Here is a 15,850-nt window from a genome sequence, read left to right as displayed (position 1 = left end):
CAACGGCTTCCATACAGATGCCATGCTCAGGATTTTGGGTTCTGTGATCTTGGATGCACCATCAAGAGGTCAAGCATATTGATGTCATATGGGACACAGATGACCAAGTGGGACAAGAGTGTTCTAGGCAGCAAGCTGGATGGGCTTACTAGCATAGCTTTAAAATTGATTCAGGTGCCAAGGAACACTGACACTTTAGGGAGCAAGAGGGAAATATCTGTTAACTGTCTCAGAGGAATTAGGGAGGACTCCTCTAAAAAGGTGATGTGGCCAATAGCCCAGCTGAAGAGCTTCTAAATTAAGACACAGTATGGAAAACAAGCAGGAGAAATTGGAAACCACAGTGTAATTAAAAGCTATGACTTAATTGCTATCATGGAAATGTGATGGCATGAATTGCATAATTGGAACTCTGCAGTTAAAGGCTGCAAGCCTTTCAGAAGAGATAAGGCAGGGAAGAGGAGATGTGGGATGTTGCTCTCTACCTTGAGAAAGGAATAGATTGCAAAAAGCAGTTTTGTGGGTAAAAATTAAGGATTGGATAGGTAATGGACAACTGGAAGTTGGAATCTAACAGAGGCTGTCTGATCAAGGGCAGCCTGTTGACAAAGTCTTCTTCCTTCAGCTCCAAGAAGCATAGTTCTTGCAGACTCATTCTGATAAAAAATTTTAACCACCTAGATGTCTGCTGAAAAAGCAGCACAACAAGCCATATACAGTCCAGGAGAATCCTGGAGTCATCAAGGGTAACTTCCTTGTCCAGGTATTAGGTATTCACAGCCCTCTTATATACACTGTTCAATAGTTTTATGTCCTTATACTGTAGAACCCCAAACTGCACACACTGCGTGAGATGAGGGCACACCACAGCAAAAGAGACTGGGATAACCCTGTATCTCAAATTACTAGCAGGCTGAAGAGCTATCCTGGAAAGATGGGGCCCATTAGCTTCAGCATACAGTTGCAAATTATCCTTGAGCGTTTGTGACTCTCTCTTATTATTTCTTCCAATAGGACCCTTCATATCGTCTCTGTTAGGAACTGGATAAAACCCTTGAATGTTTTGTTCCTTTAACATTTAGGAAAAATTGCCTTGTAGGACATTCCTGGATGACCAAGCTGTATTATGGTTTGGAGCCCCAGAGGTAGTAGTGTGTACAGTGTATAGTATTTATTTAATAGTATATGGAGTTCCCTTCCAAATTTTCAAGTTCACTGTTAAAAGTATGAGATCTTCTTTCCTATTGTGTCCAATTTATTTACACTACTCTGCTCTTTGAGATCTTTTTACTTGTACCTTAGCTTATTCCTGGATAGGTTACTCAACAGTTCTCAAAATCAGAATAAGATTATCAAAAACAAACAACAGTTCTATTCTTGAAGCTGAAAGATACTTAAAGCAGTAGTAGTTTTCCCACTGTCTTCACTGGGATGTAGAATCAAATACTGGAACATAGCATAACTAGGATCTGGTCAGAAGAGTCAGTCAACCACTTCTTAAGTAAACTAATCACTAACCACTTCTTCCTCAACTTTAATGATAGCACTGTTGGATCTAATGAGCTGGGAGCATACTGTTTTAGAGGAAAATACTCAGCTCTGAAATCAATTCTTCTGTTGCTCACTAAAGGACTTAACTGAAACATGTCTTAATCAAATGTTAATGTAAGTAATGAGATATCGTCCAATTACTTTTCTTTGCATAACTGAAACTGTGTAGATTGGATAAAAATTAGGGAAGTAGACTCTGTATTAAGTGAGTTTTTTTACATATATATGTAGACAAACAGAGAATTGTTACTATTCTTTCTCAGAAATAATTTAAACAGCTTGAAAGAGCTTCCACAAAGCCCTTACAATAGAACTTTTGTTTGATCACATTCAACCTTGCTTCAGCTGTAGCTTTAAGCATTCATGACTCAGAAAAGAATGTTTACATAATTTATGTCTCCCTCCCTGCTCAGTGTGTGTTAATCAGGTTGCGACCGTGTTTTTTCATAAATGATTTACAGTTTCAGTGACTATAATCACCTGCAGAACATGAGTCATGGAGAACATTTTTGAACCCTAAACCTCTGCATACCTGCAGAGGATCTAGATGCTTCCTGCTCTAGTGGGGTTTCAGCCTCATCATTTTGCACAGATTTTTTTCTCACAGGAGGTGTTTTCTAAATCATTCTTCTCAGATGAGGCAACATACTTCTGTTTACCCAGAAGGCATGCTCAAATTTTTGAGCAACAGGCAGCCCTTTAGCTTTTAGAAGGGAAATATTCATAAACTTCATTAATCTTATCTTTTACTTAAAGAAAAAAAAAGTAAACAATCAATTACTTTAATGACCTGGATGTTAAGTCCTCTTGGATCAATCCAACTTCAAACTGTAGACCTGGAGTATTTTATGTTTATTAATACCCCAGTAGTATTTTATACTTCAACTTACAGTTGTACTTCTATGCTTCTTATTAGAAGCCATGACTTGTCCCTCTCACCTGCACTTCCCAACATCCACTGCTTTCAGATGTCAGATGTGAAGTCCTTTCATTTCAGACTTTCACAATGATGTGAGCATTTCTTCTTGGGGCATGTTAGGAAAAAAACAAAAGCAGAGCATTTTCAGAAAAGGTCAACCCAACAGCATCCTTGCAAGATCCTACAGGTTCTCTCTTTTTTATCGAACTTTGTGGAAAAGAGGTTTGGTTTTGTTGTTTAATTTTGTTCTATTTGTTGGAACAAATGGCTCGACATAGACAAAAATATTCGTGTGACCTGCCAAAACAATGAAGAATTGAAAAACTGGGGAGGTTTTGATCATGGAGAAATGTCAGCCTGTTCAGTGCTTGTCAGAGTTACCACTTAAAAGTCCATCAGGTGTTTTGGTAAAGGCATATAAAGTAAAATCAAATCAAAACAAAAACCAAACAAAGGGGGAAAAAAAAAAAAAGCCTACAACAATATGGCAATATTAAGGACAATTCCATCAGACATCCTTCAATCTTTCCTCTTTAACAAGAGACAAGTCTGTCTGACATTCTTTTAAATTTTATTGAACATCTTAATAGAAACTTTATGCAAAAAAAAGATGTCAGCTAGATGCACTAGGAGTTTTGAGGCTAATAAGGTCTGAAGCAGATTGTTTACAGGAAATGCAAGCAAAATACAGAAAAGGCAAGAGAAATATTGAAAATGAAACTTCTACCACAGGTTTCAAGCATGCTTAGAAGAAGGACTCTTGCTTAGAAGTCATTATCCCAGCATGTTTTATTAGAGCTCACTCCACTATACAGCAAATATGTACTATTGTGGGGGTTGAGGTGGTTTTTTTTGTTTGCTTGTTTGTTTGTTCTTAACTGTTAGCCTGAGCTGTCAAGTGCCTAGGGCCATAAGGTTACAAATAATACAGTCTGCAATCTGGACCAGCTGTGTGGAAATCCCCACCACCACCTCCCATTAAATAAATAAATAAACAAACAAACCGTGGTACTTTTAGATTTCATAGAATCATAAAGTGGCCTGGAAAGAGAAGGAAAGGACCACAATTATCATGTAGTTTCAACCCCCCTGCTATGTGCAGGGTCGCCAACCACCAGACCAGGCTGCCCAGAGCCACATCCAGCCTGGCCTTGAATGCCTCCAGGGATGGAGCATTGGCAACCTGTTCCAGTGCTTCACCACCCTCTGAGTGAAAAAATTCCTCCCAATATCTAACCTAAACCTCCCCTCTCTCAGTTTAAATTTATCTGGCTTCTCCGTGGATACCCTCAAAATCAGGTAGAAAAGAGCTATATGGTTACAATGCTTTATATAGTCTCACACTCCTCTTGTTTGTCCTTTCATGATAGTGTGAAAACCTCCGTAATGTGTGAAAGTTTAAGCTATTTTTAAATTGTTACATTGCAGCTTTATGCTTTATTTCTACCACCCACTATTTTAATCAAAATATGTAGTAGTTAGGAAGCACAGTCCTTTACAAGTTTTAATTTTGTTCTTCTCCTCTTGACTATTTACACTTGTCTAGCTGTAATTTTGAGCTGATATATGGGTTTTGTACCCCTCCATACAGTCATAAAGTATTATATATGATGACATGGAACTTAATTCTTGGCCAGCTGAGGGCATAGCCAATGTACAGAGAATAAAGTCAAAAAACAAACCTTTTTGCACTCTTTCAGTATTAAAGCAGCTCCAAACTGCTATCTTTCAAGGGTTCGTGGAAATGAGTGTTCTGGCTGTGAACCAGGTACTGAGCTGGGATGGGACAGAGTACTGCACTGGAATGACTGATTTTTAACATGACATAATTCCCTCTAGACATGTAGGAGACTTCCAAATAGCCTCTTAAACAACTTTGAAATTGCTCTCATGCTTTGGAATAATATGGCCTTGGCGTTGAACCCCAAAAGTACAAAGATGTTATTTAGTAAGAGTCATAACAAGTGGGTTCTTTGTTGTTGTTGCTAGATTAGACTTCCCTGAGCCTCAGAGCTGAGAAGCAAATTCTGAAATTGAATGTGGCAAAAACAACAAGAAGATTTTTCAGTAAGTGCATTACATTTTTAATACAATGTTCTCTGTCAGTAGCTTTGTGGATAAAATAATTTTCTACCATATAGAACTGCTACCTACAGTCACATCCAGAAACACAGGTAAATTTCATTAAAAAAGATGTTGTTAAAGAATGCCAAATCAAGCAGTTAAGAAGTAAGAAATGCCAGCAGTAAGATTGGCTCAAGAGCAGCATTCCTGATTATAATGATGTGGCTTTAATTGCATGATGATAAACCCCAACGCACCATTTTTTCTTCTTTTTACTGGATCAGTGTCTCATTCAGCTTTGCTCATTCTGATCCAACTCCTGTTGAAGTATCTGAAGCACTCTTACTTCTTTAAATACCTCAGGAGACCTTAAATGTTATATTTTACTTTTTTTTATTTTTTTTTCTCTATAAAAAATGAAACAAAGAACAAAACTAAAAGTGATTCTCCACAGTTCCTGAGCACTGTTAAGTGACAACCGCATTTCATACTGATTTCCTGATCATGTTTTCAATAATATTTATTGTAATATTTGAATGTTTGGCACATACTAGTGAGCTGAAAAAGAAACAGACTACCTCTTCCAATCATATTAAAGAGAGATCATCATTCATATTCATAAGCAGGAAGAATTAAGATTTCATTCATTTTTATTTCCTAAATTCTAAGTTCTTGGCTTGGGAGTCTTAAATTACTTTTAACATAATGGAATGTTCTTTGCATTAAGAAAATAAAATTATATTATGGGCCATTTTCATGGAATCTCTTCTGCTCCCGGATGATTCCCTTGTCAAATTGTAAGTTTTTCTTCAACACTGCTAGCATTTGAAGGATAAAGACTATAGGTAAGCAATCTGCATTTAGCAGCTTCAACTTCCCCCTTGTAAATTAGAAATGCAGAAGTAAGTTTGTAAGTCTGCTTGCTCAGAAACCACTTATTGTTTCCCACCTAGTACAATAGTTGGTCTTTACAAGGAGACTGACTCATCACAAATCAGATACTTTTCAAACCTAACTACGCTAGAATAAGGAGTTAGAGGAAAAAAGGGGCTAGTAGCCAACTAGCTACCATTATAATATCCCTTCTTAGAACAGTTGCTGTGGCAAGATAGCTAAAATAAAAATGCTTAACTCTACAATATACTACCTCTTACCTAGTAAACAGAAAAATTGTTCATGTTTTATTTTCATGGTTTATTATTATTTCTTCTTATTAAAATTATTTCATTACCAGTACCACTTATTCCCTCTGGCATATGGTTTACATGTAACTTCCAATTACCCTATCCAAATCTGAAAACAAATATTCATTTTAAGACAGATCTTAATTTCAAAAAGAAATTCATTTAGAAATTCCTCTATGCAATCCATCTGATTAAAAATAAACTTTTAAAAAAGGCCTCCACTTTTTCATATGTATCATATGAAGATGAATGACTCGTAAATTTATTAACAGATTGTCTTCTATCATACTCTTCCACATGACATTGTAGATTGAAAAATATGATAATGAAGAAATTGCTATAAGGATTAATAACAGTACTGATGAGTGCATAATTCATGGGGAAGTAGTTTTCACCTACTTTCATAAAACATGTTCTGGTTGGGTCATCATTTACTTTCCCACATGGAACAAATAGACACTGCTGCAAATGTGAAACATCTAAATGCAAATGCCTCAAGCACAACTAGAGGTTCAGTGATTTGAAAACTATTTATCACTGTTGAATTCTGTACAAGTGGAATTTATTGCCTCCAGGCCTTCAACTGACCAAACAATGAATAAAATAACAACAAAAATCTGCTGAATATGCATCTCTGTACAAGTTACTTCTTGTGTGTTAATTCTGTGTTCTTTTTAAAGCTCTTCAGTGGCAAATCATTTGTTGCATCCCCTTCTACTTTTCTTCATTTTTACTTGTCTTAGTTGACATTTTTATCTGTCTTTTTAACAACTGAATATAGGAAATGGTATCATATTCTATCATTTTTTCCAGCATAACTGTAAGTGAGCTTTGTTTCCAGTCAGGCCCCTGCTCTTTCTTATTTCTGATAAAACTGTTCTCCTCTAAATGTCATCTTTTTTCCTTTCCCTTAACTTTATTATTAACTCTGTCACAATAGTGTCTGTAGTTCCAGACAGGACTGGGAATCATATTATTTTCTCTCTAAACACCTGAGAAGAAACTGGATCTTTTCAAAGTGCTCTAATATTTACAAACAGGATAGGTAGAAGATGCATAAATAAATAAATATTGTCTTTGTTTTATAGATGAGAAATGGAAGGCAGAAAGGATGTCTAAGTATTTAGGTGTTAAGCTCCATACTTAAGGATCTAGAAGTATCAGCACTAAAATGACTCTCCAAGATATCTTCCTCTGGAGGAGCTGCAAAGGAAAGGGCAGCTGCTGAGAAGCACTCTGCAGCTTTAGCCACAACATATTTGAAAGCTAAGAACAAAAACCAGCATCCCTTTTTCATGCATGGGATTACAGAAGGAACCTTCCCCTTTCCTCTAGCTGTCCCTAGCTGCTGTCAGAGGCAGCAGAAACCCTCTCCTTCCTTGCTGCCCAAGGGGTTCAGGCTCAGGCTGCAGCCTTTGCCCCCTTCCCAGCCTCTGGCTCTCCAAGTCCGATCTCTGAGCATCTGGCACTCTGCCAAACAGTCTTCCCTCACAGACCATACCAAGGCATTAATACTGTATTCCATGGCATTTGTCATGATCATACAGCTGAAATCCTTGGGTAGTATTTTGTTGACACCCACTGCATGGCATATATATCTATTTTACATCGTCTGCTTTCTTCTTTTGCTCACCCACACATTTCATTTCTTCCTTCATGTGTTTCAAGGACATATAGTTTCCTGGCAAGTAACTTAGGAAGTGTACTGTAACTGGTTGCATGGCCTACAGGACAGTTAGGACCAGTCACTTTTAGTTGAAAACTGTTATAATTGTCAGTAATTAACACCTACTTTCTTCTTTGGCCTCTGGTCACTATTGTTCATGTGTTGTTTTTCTTGGTTTGTTCTTCAGTACTGTATTATTTTTCAGTTCTTACTATATATTCTTCCTTGAATGTGTGGTAGAGAAAATTTTACTCTGAATTATAGTTTATTTGATTCAGAAAGTGTGATTAATGAAGGCTCAGAGGGAAAGGTTTCAGTTTTTTAGTATATTCCACATAGTTCTTAAATTCATTACCAGTGAAAGACTCAGTGCATTTATACGTGTATTAAGGCTGACTGAAACTGATCTGTTCACTATCAAGTCCATTCAAGAAGATCTTGAACACAGACTCAAAGCATCCTGGAGTTTTTCAGCTGAAGAATATGTTTTTAAGTTAACTGGTCTCCAGTTACACCCATACTGTCATGGCTGTAGCTCCACGCATGACTCCATGATCCCCATATGTCTTCAGATGACTCGTGCTCTGACTGGCTTGGAGTGAGCCAGCTGGTTTTCCAAAGAGGAAAAACACAGATGCATAATAAACGCAAGCCTATAGTCCAACTTGATTCCTAGAGGCAAAACGGACACAGCTGGCTCCGGGTAATTTGGACTTCAGACTAAATGAGAATGAAGCTATCAAATGCTTTAGTAGTTATATCCTCTGTGGCTGTGTTCATCTATGAAATGGAAATAACCATTCTTTTTTCCTCACAACATTTCCCATCTTACTTTTGTATACTCTTCATTTCATGCTGTACCTGTAAATTAATCACTGTAACGGGACCCTTATCTTGAGGGCATGGAAATAAATATATTCACTGGAATCATCTTGAATTGGTGACAAAATGGAGGGGGAAAAAATAATAAATATATTTGGCTATAGGCAAATAATATACAGAAACTGGTATTATGATTGATGAGCACAGCCAAAGTAGTAGTTTCACTTGCCAATACACAGAACAAAATATTTCTACAATGGTAGGATGAATGCCTGGGTGTTCAACTGACATGACTTAGCTGTGCAGAAGAGTAGGCAGAGAGTTTGTACTCAAAAGGAGCTCTGTGGGCCTGCAGGAGTACAGGGAGAATGTACCCCACATGAGAATGAGCAGCTTCTTGCTCCAGAAAGGTGCTGCTCGTGCAGCTGGTTTTCCCTCTCACCACACTGCTGGGGAGTGAGCTTCAGTTTGTGTCTGGTTTGGATTTGATGCACTCAAGGTTTTTTTGTTGCTTTTTTTTTTAATTTATTTTCCATGGAGGTGGGAATATTTTTCTTCAGCTAGTAACTGACCAGCTTCTGCTAACAGGTTTGGTTGGCCTGTGTCTCTGCTGGTTGTTTTAACCTATGCAGAGAGAAGGTTGTCTTTAGGCTCTCCAAAATTTAAACAGAGAAGATAACCTGTGGACTGCACTGCACTAATTTTATGTAAAAACTATGAGTCACACTTCTGAATCTCTGTTATTAATAATATTAAATCCAGCTACCCAATGTAAAAATTATCCATTCCTTGGTGTTTCCTTAATTATGCTGTCTTAATTCTCCATTCATTTACTTCAAGCCAGTCAAGCTTCCAGTGAAGATAATGGTATAATCAGCCACTTCAAACATGCCAGGTTTCTGACCAGCAGAATAATTTACAACACGAAAACAATCTTCATTTTTATGTCACAGAGACTCCCTGTCTACTGAGTTCTCCTTTTGCAGCAGGAGAATTAAGTTAAGAATGGGTACATCATCACACACAGCTGTTTCTTCAGCTGCAGAGGAACTGAACAGGAATAGTCTCCACAGAGAAGCCTTCCAGCTGGGGCAGGGGAGAGACGGTGAGCAGTGGTCCACCGGTGTCACCTGGGTTTCAGTAGGGCTTTGATATTTTCCCCATGTGAGACTCATGTATTTCCTTTGCAGGGACCTGTTGTGCACCCTGCCATGATTGCCTCTTTCCTAATGAAAAATACATCCAACATGGCCCATTCATGCAAAGAGCTTCAATCAATCTGCATTTTTGCAATGAAAAAATGGTTTGTTAAGAAATTCCTATCTACTTCTAATGAGGCTGAATATCAAAAAGTGATTCCAGAGCAATGATTGCATGCTCAGTGGACACAAACACATCTAGTGATGTTTTTCAGTGTGGGAAAAAGTAAAGTCTTGCAAAATTATAATGCCATTGGTCTGTTTTGCTCTCTCTCAACTGCCTTTCAAAACAGCATAATCTGAGTTCCCTGCTATGTGCGTATGTATAATATTGTTGAAAGGGCAGAGCAGTGAATGGCACTTTGCTGTTCTAAAATGCATAGTTCAGTCCATGGCAAACCAGCACTTCCTTGGTGAATTGTGTGCAATAAGCAGACTGTTCATGACAGCTTTTTGAGCTGTTATTCAATAATGGTGATTTTATCATGATGCTTTTGCTCCTGCTGGATATTATTATGCGATGCTGTTGCACAGTTACTACTATTCAGTTGCCACTTACAGCGAAGATCAAAGGTTGCAAGTTCAGTAGAGAAAAATTGTTTCCTCACTTTTCAGGTTCATTTCTGTACTTACAACATCTCTGAGTTTAATATCTCATACAGATTTAATCCCTCATCCTCCTTCTAAGTGAGAGATGAAAGTTCAGGAGAAGGATAAGCAGAGTTGTAACAAGGTATCATAGTGCATGAGAACTCCCTCTGAGGGTCTTCACTTTTCCCTCTCTTTTACCAGTCTCTACTCCTTCCAGCCACTTGATGTTAACCCAGCCATCTCCCATCTTAGGCAGATATATATACAGTTTCATTTAGCATGTTCTCCGAGGAACCTGGCTTCCTTGGCTACTCATCTTTGCTAGAAGCTGTTGGCAGGTAGAAGGGCTAAGGAAACACACTGGAGGGGGACAGAGCAAGAAGAGAGATTTTGAGATATGATTTCTGAATCTTTGTCTTTACAGATTGCTACCCAGGAGCTGCTGCTGTGTTGCATCACCCATTCACACAGTCATAAACAAAACAAGAGATATTCAGTACATACTTGTCCCCCTTATTAGTTGATAGTTACCATGGCCACATAGATAAGGTCATACTTGATCAGAATCAGTCCATCCATTTGGTGCCCTGGATGTGTTTCTGGACACTCAACAAAGGGAGGACTATGAAGACAGGTGTGGGAGCTATACATGTAAGAAGGTGTTCAAAGGCAGTGAATGGAGACAGGAGCTTCACAGAGAAGAATCTGTGCTGTGAATCAGAGAGAGATTAACGTCCTTAGCCTTAGTAGACCTTTTCAATGTAGTAATTTTCTGCCTGAATATAGTAGTTAAAAGTAGTCAGATTCTAAAGTTCTGATGCTGTCATAAATTATCTTTGTTGATCTGTGGTGAAAAAGCTGTGGTGCTTGTATAAGCAAAGCCTAAAGGAGTCCAGGAGAGCACGTCAGGTATTCAAAAAGAAATGTGTCCAGTAGGCCATACTATAAAACAGAGTAACTCTGGCATATATTTTTTCTTTCTCACACTGCCAGTGCCTTTTGAAGCAATTGCAACCTGCAGCTGTTTAATCTGATCTTAACTGGAAAAGCATTCTGCTTTTCTCCAGCTCACAAAAGGCAACAGCTAAGATGCCAGTTAATTGCCACTCCACTTTTCAACAGATGCTCTCTCTCAGTCATTCCTACTTTTCCCCCTGTGAACTGACTGTGGTGACTATGTTGGACGACAGGAAATGGTCCAATGCAAGTCTAGGCTTGCAAGCTGACAGGAAGGAGAGAAGCGGTGTCTCAGCGACCCCATCAACTTCTGTCATGTGTTGGAGAATTCCCTGAGCCCTGGGAGGGCTCCTGCATTGCTTTCATCTCCTGGAAGGGTGTGTTTGAGAGCAACAATGCCAGATACAGACCATTCCCAATTTCCCAGAAGGGTGTATCTGAATTTCTGTCTCTATCTGCTATAAAAGAGGAACACAAAGTATAATGTAGAATAATGAAAATGAGGATCAAAAATGCATCTTGCTTTCTCCTACAAGCATCTGGATGTCTGCATGCATTTTCAAATTTGTGTCCCTTTGTTTTTTTAGTAGAGAGTCTATTTCTAAGAGAATTAAGTTCTAATCCTATAAATACTGATGAGTATGATCAACCTTAAATATATGCAGTCCTGATAGGCATTTTAAAGGTGGTTCTCTGCAATCTATTACTCTTCTTTCTTCTTTTTTATATATAATATATGCGATTGTTACAGTTTTTCCTATCCAGGAATTGATTTTTTTTTTTCTGCTTGCTAACTGTTGTTTTTTCTTAGTGTAAATACAAAAAAAAAAAAATCATTTCTGGTTTGGATAAAGCACTGCATAGGATATACTGGTTCTTTCACTCTCTGTCAATGAAGCCTGTAATGCAAATGTGTCTCCTTCTTTGGAAAATCTATGAAAATACATCATGGAATCTCTGAATGATTTCCTCCATTGATTTCTTTTTCTTTTACCTCTTGCATATTCATACATATTTCTGGAAACTGTCACACTGCCACACTTAAGAGCAAATTACCAAAAAATAAAATAGTAATAATAAAAAGAGAATCATGTGCAAAGAAGTTTCCCTTAGAACAGAGCTTTATGATATCAGTTAACCTAGGTGCTGTGTTTCAATGCTCAGGTCACTACTGCCTTTTGGTAAATTATACTGTGGCTGTCACATTTTTCCTGGCAGCAACTTCCAGTTGCTGTACTTCGGGGAATTAAGTTACAGCAATGAAAACACGATGTGTCTGGTTCTGTGGCATGCCAAGGGAAATGAGCTCATAGTTCAGCGGATGAATTTGTCCATGGGAATTCAGTGGGCACCTTGTAGAAACAAAAATTGCTAAGGTGTGCGTTACCACAGGAAGAAAAGTGGATGTATGCCTACAAGAGGACAGTGGCGGTGGAGTGAATTCTGTTACAGAAAGGCACTAACTACGAAGATCCTACAGGCTGCTATTTTGACTTATTTTGTCTGCAATTGTTAGAAAGAAGGCTTTACATTTTGCCTTCCAGTTCTTTAAGTGCAAACCAAAAGTCTCTGAGGAGCATTTTCTTTGGAAGGTTTTTTTCTGGAACTCCAAAGCAACGTTGGGGTGGAGTCTGCTCAAAAACTGGTCTGACACAAAACTGACAAGAGGCATATTTTTTGAAAGGTGTACTTTTTAGCTCTGGAATGCGCTAAGATTTTCACATACAGTATTGATTTTAATCAAAAGTATTGACTTGTGTATCAAAGGGATAACAAGAACTTATGACACTTTGTGGCAAGACTCTCTATCCTAAATACATAACCACTGACTTCAGGGAGGTCCAGACTACAAGGATCGTTGAGGTCTGCAACTAGATTAAAACCTGAGCTGCAGAGCTCAGAGCACTCAATATTTTGTGTGATTATCTGCTACATAAAGTTGCTTGCCCCAAAAGGTTCACACTGAAATCCTCAGAGGAATAATATTTTGTGCGAAGTTGTGAAAGGTGTGTCCAGGGCATCCTGCCCACCACTCCCAAAAGAGCAAAAGGCAGGGAAAAACGTTATCTCAGGTTTCACAGGATGGTGAGAATATGAAATGTAGATTATCTGATTTGAACTGCCAAGTCCATGGAGCTATGGTGAGTTAACAACTGGTGCAGGCAGCAGGGCAAAACCCCAAGCAACCCTGATGGAGAGCAGTGATAGGTAGTTTCAGAGAGGCACTCTTGAGGAGTGTTAAGTGCTTTAAGAGCATAGTTAGAAAAAGTAAAAAATAGCACATTGGTTCTTAAAGCATGGATCTTGGAAAGGAAATGTTGAGTAGGGTTTTTAAAATTCAAGGGGTATGTGAGGGGGGGGAAGATACTACTTCAAGCTTTGCTTAAACTTTTATGACTTTACCAGATTTTCCTAATTCCCAGTGGTTTTGCAGCAAGCCTGCCATGATTATCTCAGCGCACAGAAACATGCAAGGGAATGTCAAACTGATCCTGAGTTTGAGATCTGAAAGGGAATGGTGAAGATGTCAACAGCAATGGGCAGAGGAGGAAGAGTGGCAGGTTCAAATGAAAGAATTACCTGTGATCTTTTTGAGCTTCAGGTGACAAGAATTCGTCCTGAATACATCAAACTGTCAATTCAGCTCACAAAATAGAATAGAAATGGTCAGGGCAGGGAGGTGAAAATGTTCAGCCTGGGAATAATAGCAGAAAACAAGAGAAAAAAAAATTGTACACTGAGAAAAGGATGTCTGTGGTGGCTTTGAGAGAGAGCCGTGAAGGTAGGAGCTCCTTTGAAGATGCTGAAAGAGCAATGAAGAAGGTAAACAGTGAGCCACAAGGGGGTACTACCACAAAAGCCTAGCAAGAAGAGTGATCAGGGGTATCAGATTAGACAGGAAGGTCAAAGAGGACACAGAGATCCCCGTGTTAGCCAGAAAGAGGTCATTTGAGACCTTGGTGAGTTAGTTTGAATGGGGAGGACTGGAGCCAGATTGCAATGAGTCAGAGGAAAGGAAATCAATGCAGTGGTCGTAAACAGGCCTTTCAAGTCACTGAGAAGTGAAAGGGAGAAGGGAGGGCTGTGAGAGAAAGAAGTGCTGACCTATTTGCACTGGAAATTCACAAACAATGTACTACGTATCCCTTTCCCTTCCTCAATGTATGAATTACCTTTTTTATTTTTATTTTTTATTTTTTTTCGTATTTCTGATGTATTTTGTTATTTTCATTTTGAAGATCAGAGAATTTTCCAGACCCCACAGTTTTAACAGTCAGCCATTAATACATCTCAGGCACCTACTCAAGGAAGCATATATGTACAGCAGTCTGTACAAATTTCTGTCTCTTACATTTATTACTCAATCTCCATCTAACCACAGTGCTTCATTTGTTTTCTGCATGATCACTGCTTGCATGATGTCTGGGACCGGAATTCATCGGTGCCAATCTAAAATTAAATTTTGTTTTAAAACCCTAGAAATCCTGCAGGCATGAAGTGAGTGATTGTGCTATAGAATATTCTGTAGGCAAGCCTGGGTTGCTTGGTTGTTTCTCCAAAAACATGTTTATTCTTTTCAAGGCACACATTTGTCCCACCAATCATGGGTTTTGCCAATGTGGCAACATCCAAAAAATGAAAAAAGATTTTGATTAAAACTCTATTACTTACGACTTAGCCATGTAACTCTCTGTAATGAAAATGTAGCTTGCAACAAGAAACATTTTAGAAATGTAAAGGACTATAGACTAATGATATTCCTGATCAGAGACACTGCCTGTAGGGTCAGCAAGAATTGTGCAGCGAATTAAAACAGTGGTGGGGTTAAGGATTTCCACAATGCATTTGAAGGAGTTACTTTTGGCTGATTTTAAGACCATCGTTTTCAAGTGTCACCCTTTGTTCATGATGCTTTGATTTTGCAGTGTGAACTTCTCAAAGAGAAAAGACCCTCTGAATCACAGCTTCCTTTGTAAAACACAGATGACGTAACACATCCTGTACACCCAGCAGCCCTGCAGTCAGGCACTACAGGTCACTGGTGACCCATAGTGTCTTTCTGGGTGGCCTAAGAAAAGTTTTAATCATGGGTGTTCCTTACAGATCCTGCTGATGGATAAGGAGACAGAGGTTGTGGAGCTGTTCCAAGATGTGTCTTGCCAATGACTGCTCGGTGACTTTCAGCCCCAACATCTCTGTGCCAGAGGCAGGTTGCTCCTAGCTCAGGTACATCTTGGTTTGCAGCCCTCTGTCTGCTGTACCATCTGTAAAGCTGGCCCCACTGACAAAACTCAGAGAATATGGAGCAAGTTATAATGCATCTTTAAAATGAAAGCCATTTTCAGAATATTCAGCTTCACCTTTCTCTCCTCCAGAGCAACACTACAGTGTATTTGGCTTGATTTTTCCCCTATTATATTTAAATCAACAATTTCATCCATGTTAAATGAATACCATCTACATCAGATTTATGACTAAATAAGCTAAAGGATTTAGCCCATTTTTCAAACAGTGGATTACTCTCACTTCAAATTTTGCAAATGTGTTTTTGATTTGTAGATATGCGTGCAATATATGCACAAATACACCTCCAGTTAGGCTATGCTCTGAAGGTCCCTCCAGAGACTATTAAGGTAGGTGGTCACCTACTGTTTAGTGAGACTGCCCCTTAGAATTAAATGAAGTTTACAACTTAAAAAGGAAGAAATTATAACCTTTAATAACCTGTGCAAAATCTTGATTGCACACACATATTCAGCTCATCTACATTTGAATACAAAATTTTGGAATGAAGACATCTGCTAAATTTCTTGCAGTGCAAGCACACTGAATGAGACAAACCTTAAAGCTCTAAAGTGGGACAATAATTCTGAGATACATTCCCGCATGAATTATA

At 38.6% G+C, this 15,850-nt stretch overlaps 1 long non-coding RNA gene across 1 annotated transcript in view; it reads left to right on the top strand.

Moving 5' to 3' along the window:
* The first annotated feature begins 4,462 nt into the window (after positions 1–4,462).
* LOC107052891 overlaps positions 4,463–15,850 on the top strand; it is a 34,464-nt gene continuing 23,076 nt past the window's right edge. Inside the window, exon 1 of the long non-coding RNA XR_003074653.3 lies at positions 4,463–4,537. This is a non-coding gene — a long non-coding RNA (uncharacterized LOC107052891). The remainder of the gene's footprint in view (positions 4,538–15,850) is intronic.

The sequence above is a fragment of the Gallus gallus genome, chromosome 3 (genome assembly GCF_016699485.2).
Source record: "Gallus gallus isolate bGalGal1 chromosome 3, bGalGal1.mat.broiler.GRCg7b, whole genome shotgun sequence".
NCBI lineage: Eukaryota > Metazoa > Chordata > Aves > Galliformes > Phasianidae > Gallus > Gallus gallus.
The sequence above is the reverse complement of the archived record's forward strand: the minus strand, read 5'-3'. Positions and strand labels throughout refer to the sequence as shown.